Source organism: Eriocheir sinensis, chromosome 65, assembly GCF_024679095.1.
Source record: "Eriocheir sinensis breed Jianghai 21 chromosome 65, ASM2467909v1, whole genome shotgun sequence".
NCBI classification, from domain to species: domain Eukaryota; kingdom Metazoa; phylum Arthropoda; class Malacostraca; order Decapoda; family Varunidae; genus Eriocheir; species Eriocheir sinensis.
The window spans coordinates 9352443-9359942 of record NC_066573.1 but is presented as its reverse complement, the minus strand read 5'-3'; the positions used below and the strand labels follow the sequence as shown (position 1 = coordinate 9359942).

Sequence of the window (7500 nt, the reverse complement as noted above, 5' to 3'; positions counted from 1 at the left end):
GGAGGTGGTGGGGAGGATGAAGAGAAGGAAGGCAGAATGGAGGGACTAATGACGGTGGTGGTGGTGTTGGAGGTGGTGGTGGTGGTGGTGTCGATGTGAGAAGCCTGCGTCGGAGGAGGAGGAGCAACACCCACCCGTCCAAGCGGCCCGGAGTCCCGAGCAATACTGGCGGGCTGGGTTGCCACATCGACTGAAATTTCTCGTGAAGGCTCCCGATTTTCAGTGTCCTTTCCGATCCAGGTTTATTATACATATTTTTACTCTCTCTCTCTCTCTCTCTCTCTCTCTCTCTCTCTCTCTCTCTCTCTCTCTCTCTCTCTCTCTCTCTCTCTCTCTGATATCTAAAACCAGGCCTAATTAAGTTCAATGAAAGGCAAAGTTTAATAAAATGTTTAGGCCTCTCATCACATTTTTTCCATCCTATTTAATAAACACATCCAGGGAGGGGGGGGGGGGGGGAAGGAGTAGAGAGGAGGAGGAAAACAAGAGAAAGGAGTAGAGAGGGGGAAGAGATTAGAGGAGAATGAGGGAGAGTAGAGAAAGGAGTGGAAGGGGGGAAGGGAAGAAGAGGAAGGGAAAGGAAAAGAAAGGAATAGAGAAAGAGCAAAGAAGGGAAATGACTAAAAGGGCGAAACAGAAAAAGAGAAGAGGTGAAAAGAAAGAAAGGGAAAGGAAAAGAAGGAAAGAGGAAAGTAGGAAAAGGAAGAGGAAAAAAATATGACCCAAAGTATACGAATAGATTTAAGGAAGGGAAGGAGGAAGGAGAGGGGAGAAAAGGGAGGGAAATGGGGGAGGAAGATGAGGAAAACGAGGAGGGCGTGAAAAGAAAGGAAGGGAAAGGAAAAGAAGGAAAGAGGAAAGTAGGAGAAGGAAGAGGAAAAAAAATATGACCCAAAGTATACGAATAGATTTAAGGAAGGGGAGGAGGAAGGGGAGGGGAGAAAAGGGAGGGAAATGGGGGAGGAGGAGGAGGGACCCGTGACCTACTTACTATTTTTTTTTTTTTAACAACAAAGGAGACAGCTCAAGGGCACAAAAAAGTAAACAATAATATAAAAAAAGCCCGCTAATCGCTACTCACAAAAAGAATCCAAAGAGGTAAACCTGTTAACCATCTCCCCTTCCCTTCACCTCACATGCACACTGAAGAAGGAGGGAAGAGATAAGGAAAGGGAGGTAGATAAAAAAAAGGGAGGAGAAGGAGAGAGAAGGATTGAGAAGAAGGAGGAAAAAGAAGGAAGGAGAAAAGGGAAGTATGGGATATGATAATGAAGGGGAGAAAATAGGTGAGGAAGAGAAGGGAGATAATAATGGAAAGATGAACAGTAAAGGGAGAATGGAAGGGAATGGGAAGGAGGAAAGGAGAGAGGGAGGTAGCGGGAAAACGCACACACACACACACACACACACACACACACACACACACCCACAGTACATATGCACGACCATTTTAAGCAGAGCCGCTCAATGAGACTTCCTTCTATTACTGCTTATATTAAACCTCCTCCTCCACTCCTTCCTCCTCCTCCTCCTCCTCTTCCTCCTCCTCCTGCGCCGCCGCCTTCTCCTCCGCTATTTCCTTTTATCTCTTCTTCTCTTCATACTAATCATCCTCCTCCTCCTCCCCCTAACCTCCTCCTCACCTGTACCGAGCGATAATGGAGATCAGAGTGATTTAAGGGGCTCCATTATGACTCTGGTGATAGTGGTGGTGGTGGTGGTAATGGTGGTGGTGATTGTGGTGGTAATGGTGGTGGTAATGGTGGTGGTTGTAGTAGTAGTAGTAGTAGTAGTAGTAGTAGTAGTAGTAGTAGTAGTAGTAGTAGTTTATGTTAAAAAAGGAAATACTTATCGGGTTATATTCTCCTCTCTCTCTCTCTCTCTCTCTCTCTCTCTCTCTCTCTCTCTCTCTCTCTCTCTCTCTCTCTCTCTCTCTCTGCTTACACGGCATCTCAGGCGGGTAGTAAATAAAGCAAACAAATATTATCCTTCTGCCATAAACTGTCACAGAAATCCCGAGTATTTTCCCTTCCTCCTTTTTTCCCTCCTCGCTCTACAATATCTCAGCATTAGTCGGCCTTCTTCCTTCCTGGCCGCCGGTGGAATGTGTACCCCCCCCCCCCCCCGCTTTTCTTCCCTTTCTCCTCCTCCTTTTCCTTTTCCTCCTCCTCCTTTTCCTTTTCTTCTTCGACTCTTCTTCTTCTCCTACATTTTTATATTTACCGATGTAGGAATTTGCTCTCTCCTTTCCTCCCTTTCTCCTCCTCCTCCTCCTTCTCCTCCTCCTCCTTTTCCTCTTCTTCTTCGACTCTTCTTCTCCTACATTTTTATATTTACCGATGTAGGATTTTGCTCTCTCCTCTCCTTCCTTTCTCCTCCTCTTCTTTCTCTTCCTTTTCTTCTTCTTCTTTTTCGACTCTGATTTTCTTCTTCATTTCTAAATTGGCCGTTGAAGGATATTGCTCGCCCTTTCCTTCCTATCTTTTCCTCCTTTTCCTCCTTTTCCTCCTCCTCCTGTTTCTTTCTTTTCTCCTCCTCCTCCAGTCTCTTTTTTCCTCATATATTCCTTTTCTTCGTCTAGTATTTTTTCACATGATTTCTTTTCCCAGCTGTTTTTTTTTTGTTTAACTTCAATTCTCCTTCTGTTTCATATATATCCTCTTCACCTCTTCTTCCTTTTTTTCTTATTTCTCTTTCGCTTATTTCTCCTTCTAATTTTCCTTTTCTGCCGTTTTTACTTTATTATTTCAACTTTACTTCTCAGGAAATAAACTGTAGAAGAGGCAGAAGAAGAAGAGGAGGAGGAGGAGGTGGAGGAGGAGGAGGAGGAGCAGGAGGAGGAGGAGGGGGAGTGATACCTGATACCTCTCTCTCTCTCTCTCTCTCTCTCTCTCTCTCTCTCTCTCTCTCTCTCTCTCTCTCTCTCTCTCTCTCTCTCTCTCTCTCTCTCTCTCTCTCTCTCTCTCTCTCTCTCTCTCTCTCTCTCTCTCTCTCTCTCTCTCTCTCTCTCTCTCTCTCTCTCTCTCTCTCTCTCTCTCTCTCTCTCTCTCTTATATTCTTTTTCATCCAATTCCCAATCCCTTTTTATATTCTCCTTCTCCTCCTTATGTTCATTTTCTCCTCCTTTTTCTTATTCTTCTTCGTCCTTACTTATTCATCTTTTACTTGACTTCTCTTTTCCTCTCTCCTTTTTCTCCCCTCCTCCATTTTCTCTTTTATTTCTGTGTCAACTTTTCCTTCTCTGCTGTTTTACTTTCATTATGCAATTTTTCTTCTTCTATATCCTCTACTCCTTCACTTCTTCCTCTACATTTTTCATTTTTCTCTTCTTTTTCTTCATCTTCGTATCCTATTTCTTCACTTAATTTTCTTTCCTAGCTCTTTCCTCATATATTTTGCTTCTTCCCTCCTCCTCCTCCTCCTCCTCCTCCTCCTTCTTCACATCTCTTGCATTTTTTAATTATTCTGTTTATTTCATGTTCCTTCACAGTTTCTGCATTTCCCTCACGGATACACAAACTCTCTCTCTCTCTCTCTCTCTCTCTCTCTCTCTCTCTCTCTCTCTCTCTCTCTCTCTCTCTCTCTCTCTCTCTCTCTCTCTCTCTCTCTCTCTCTCTCTCTCTCTCTCTCTCTCTCTCTCTCTTGCATTTATTTTACTGATGTTTTTTCTCTCTCTCTCTCTCTCTCTCTCTCTCTCTCTCTCTCTCTCTCTCTCTCTCTCTCTCTCTCTCTCTCTCTCTCTCTCTCTCTCTCTCTCTCTCTCTCTCTCTCTCTCTCTCTCTCTCTCTCTCTCTCTCTCTCTCTCTCTCTCTCTCTCTCTCTCTCTCTCTCTCGTTTACATAATCAAAGCTCATCCGTCTCCCTTTTTTTTACTCTTTTTTATGGTTTCGTTCGACACAGAAACTCTGAGGAAGATTCTGAAAAAAAATAAAAAAATCATGATATTTCTATGAAGCCACTTTACGATATCTTTTTCTGTTCCACCTACGCGCGGCTTATGTCTGCTCCACCTCCTCCACCTCCTCTTCCTCCTCCTCCCCCTCTGTTCTGTTATCCCACCTAAGTCTTGTTCTTTTGCGTGTTTTTTTTCCTTCTCATTTCTCCAATAACGTCTTCCTCCTCTTGTTTCTCCTCTTCCTCCCCCTGCTCCTGCTCTTCCTCCTCTTTCTCCTCTTGTATCTGTTCATGTGTTCATCCTGTTTCCAATCCCGTTCACCTTCTATTTCTTCTTCTTCCTCTTCTATTTTTCTTGTTCTTTTTTATTTTTATTTTTTTCCTCTTCTTTTTGCTCTTGTTTTCTTTTTTTTTCTTCTTCTTCTTCTTGTTCCTCTTTATTTTTATTTTCTTCCTCCTTTTCGTCTTTTTTTCTTCCTCCTCTTCCTCCACTTTTCTCATAATCATCGTAATCGGTTTCCTTATCCGATTTATCGTCTACTTTCCTGACTACCTTTTAATCATCTCCTCCTCCTCCTCCTCCTCCTCCTCCTCCTCCTCCTCCTCTTCCTCCTCCTCCTCCTCCCCCCGAAGTCTGGGTTGACACAGGGCGATTGAAAAAATCTGTCCTATAATGAAGATATGATGAGCCGACGAAGTCATCACGAAATCGACCTCCGGAGGGGAAGGGGGGGTGAGGGGGGGGATAGGGAAGGGAGGGAGTGAGGGGGGAGGAGAGGGAAGGGAGGGAGGAGAGGGAAGGAAGGGAGGGAAGGGTTGGAGGAGAGAGATGGAAGGAACAACAGAGGGAAGGAAAGAGACGGAGGAAAGGGACGGCAGGGAGGGAAGGAGAGAAAGAGAGATAAGGAAGGACATAGGGAAGGAGAGTGAGGGAAGGAACGACAGAGGAAAGGAGAGGGAGGGAGGAAGAAAGACAGTGAAGGAAAGGAAAAGAATCGTAGAGTGAGAAGGAGTTATGGGGAAGTGAAAAGGGAGGGAAGAGGGGAAGCAAGTGAAGAGGAGAGGAGGAAGGTGAACAAGGAAGGAAGTCTGGGAAGAGGGAGCGATCCTGAGTGGACGGAGTGGAAGGGAGAAAAAAAAGTTCCAAAGGGTGGATGGTACTGACGCAGCGAGTAAGGAAGAGAGGCGGGAAAGAAAAAAAACTTTGTGAAGGAATACATAAGGTAGAGGAAAGTACCCGAGGAGGCATAGATGGGAACGAGTATAACGAGTAGGGATGCAGAAGAGACGAAATCGGGCGAGGAAGGGACGAATGGAGAGGAGCCAAGGAGGAAAGATCAACAGAGAAATCAGATTGACCTCAGTGGTCGTCAGGGTGACCTAAGTCGGAGGTCGTGAGGTGAGGTATCAGGACACCTCTCCTCCCGAAATTGACCTCTCTTTTTGGACACTCCTTTGACCTCTATCAGGAGCAGTGAGTAGCGGGCTTTTTTATATTTTTCTTTGCGCCCTTGAGCTGTCTCCTTAGCTGTAAAAAATAAAATAAAAATAAAAAAAGGTCCCTGACTTCCTTTGCTGGTCACCTTACTTGGGTATCTATGGCTGGGAGGGATTTTAACTTAGAGCTTCGCCGCCTTCGGGAGGTATGAGGGCTGTGCGTACTGACAACATCGAGGTGAAGGCTCTCAGCGCCGCACGAGCTTCCGCGTTTTCATGAATACTGAAAAGTGTTAAGGAGAAAACGTAGAGTTTCTTTTCTAAGAGTGCGGACCTCAGCTCCCTACTAACGCCGTTCTCTTGACACTGCAGGACAAGTAATCAAGAGCCTGCACGAGGGGCGACGCAGGACCCCTGGCCACAAACAGGACCCTGCTTGTTGACAGTTAGATTATGTACTTATTAAACCGTGTTATTTTTGTGACAAGGATGAGAGGACTAGGATGAGTGTTTTACTATGGCGGGCGTCCCGGAGGTGGGCGACAGTCTGGTTAAAGCTTTGTCCGGAGAGATTGCCGCGACCATTTTGTGCTACAGTCCGACACAAATATGAAGTCAATTTGGGTGGAGCGCGAACCCCCTCAGAAGGAAGCTCCGTCACCCCAGAAGCATCACTCTCTCCCTCATACATCATCTACGTACTATTGGTAATTGTTTATCAAATATTCTGTACACAATAAATGAGATCCGGCAGATCTGTGGCCAGGGAGCATCCCCAAGCAGTCCCCGCCCAAACGGACTTCATAGCTGAGTCGGATTGTAGTGCTGGATGGAGCGATACAGGTAAGGCGAAGGCAGGAGAGTTATATAGGAGATACAATGAGTCTTTGGGAGTATTCGTGACCTTGGTTTTTGGCGTTCTGCCCGTTGGGAACGCGTCCTGCGAGGGATATTCAGTCTAGTTGCAATGAAAAGCAGGAAAGCTGAGCACCACGACAACAGTGGACGGTCTTCCGGAAATAATTGGGGCAGTCATTGCGGCAGGAACACCGTCTTGGCAGGGCACGTGTTCACCTCTCGTCGAGGCGCAGCGCATCGCCGCCAGTCTTGAGCGTGCTTGTCGTGTTCCTTCGTGGCCGCGCCTTGATGAAGATGTACAGTTCTGTCATCCTTTATGTATACACGGAGTAGATAGACAAGTGTAGATTCCTTCGATTCCCGTTCAAAAGAGAATTCTGAAAAGGATATATATATAACCATGATGTTTGCCGGACAGGAAAAAAAAAAACTAAACTTGATTTTAATTCTTTGGAAATACGTAGACTGCGAGGTGATCTAATTGATGTTTTGAAATGAATTAAAGTGATAACTTAGGACGACTCATGTAAAGAACTTATACTGAAAGGCATGTTAGTGCGCGTACCCAAGCATATAAACTCGATATATTGGGGTTAAGGAAGAATACTGATAAAAACCTCTCTCACGGATAAGGCAGAGGATGAGTGAAACATTTTGAGAAGACGAGTATCTCATTAGTGCTACTCCGATTGAAAGTTTCTAATGAAGGTAAGATAGTTTTAAGGATGGGGAGGGAAGTTGTCGGGTGGGTATTTTAAGACACTTTCGCTTCTCACATCACCTATTTCTAAAGGTCAAAGAGGGGGTCAGTCGGGTTCTAATGAGTGTTTCTTCAGGTTAATGGTACAGAAGAAGGGTCAAACTACTACCGGGGTCATAAAACTACTCCTGGAAATGCCCACAACTCCTACGAAAACCTTGTCAAATATGTGTTCTTGGGCGACGAAATGTCAGATAATCCGACCCCAAGTTGGTGACTCGCTCGTTTTCAAGAGGTACCATATATAGACCATAAGCCTCTGGTAGTCACTTAATACCTTCGCGGATCGATGTGATCAGACGAGGGAAGGTTTTGAGAAGAGGGAAAGGCAGTGGAGATAAAGAAAGAAGATGGGAAGGAGGGAAAGGAAGGATAGAGAGAGGATGGAAAGGGGGAGGAAGGGTAAAAGAGCAAGATAAGAAGAGGAAGAAAATATGAGATGCAACAGCGGAGCGCGAAGGTAAAGAAACAAAGACGATGAGGATGATATGCGTGTGTGTGTGTGAGAGAGAGAGAGAGAGAGAGAGAACCAGTCAGACAGAGAGAAACAG

General features: G+C 45.2%; 1 protein-coding gene across 2 annotated transcripts in view; it reads right to left on the bottom strand.

Moving 5' to 3' along the window:
- Positions 1-7500, bottom strand: part of LOC126987604 (head-specific guanylate cyclase-like) — a 376569-nt gene that overhangs the window by 101814 nt on the left and 267255 nt on the right. Inside the window, exon 1 of one of the 2 annotated variants that reach the window (XM_050844724.1) lies at positions 135-170. The exons of the other annotated variant lie outside the window; for it this stretch is intronic. The gene's annotated coding sequence lies outside the window, so the exon portion shown is untranslated. Of the gene's footprint in view, positions 1-134; positions 171-7500 lie in introns of those variants that run through there. 2 annotated transcript variants of the gene reach the window in all.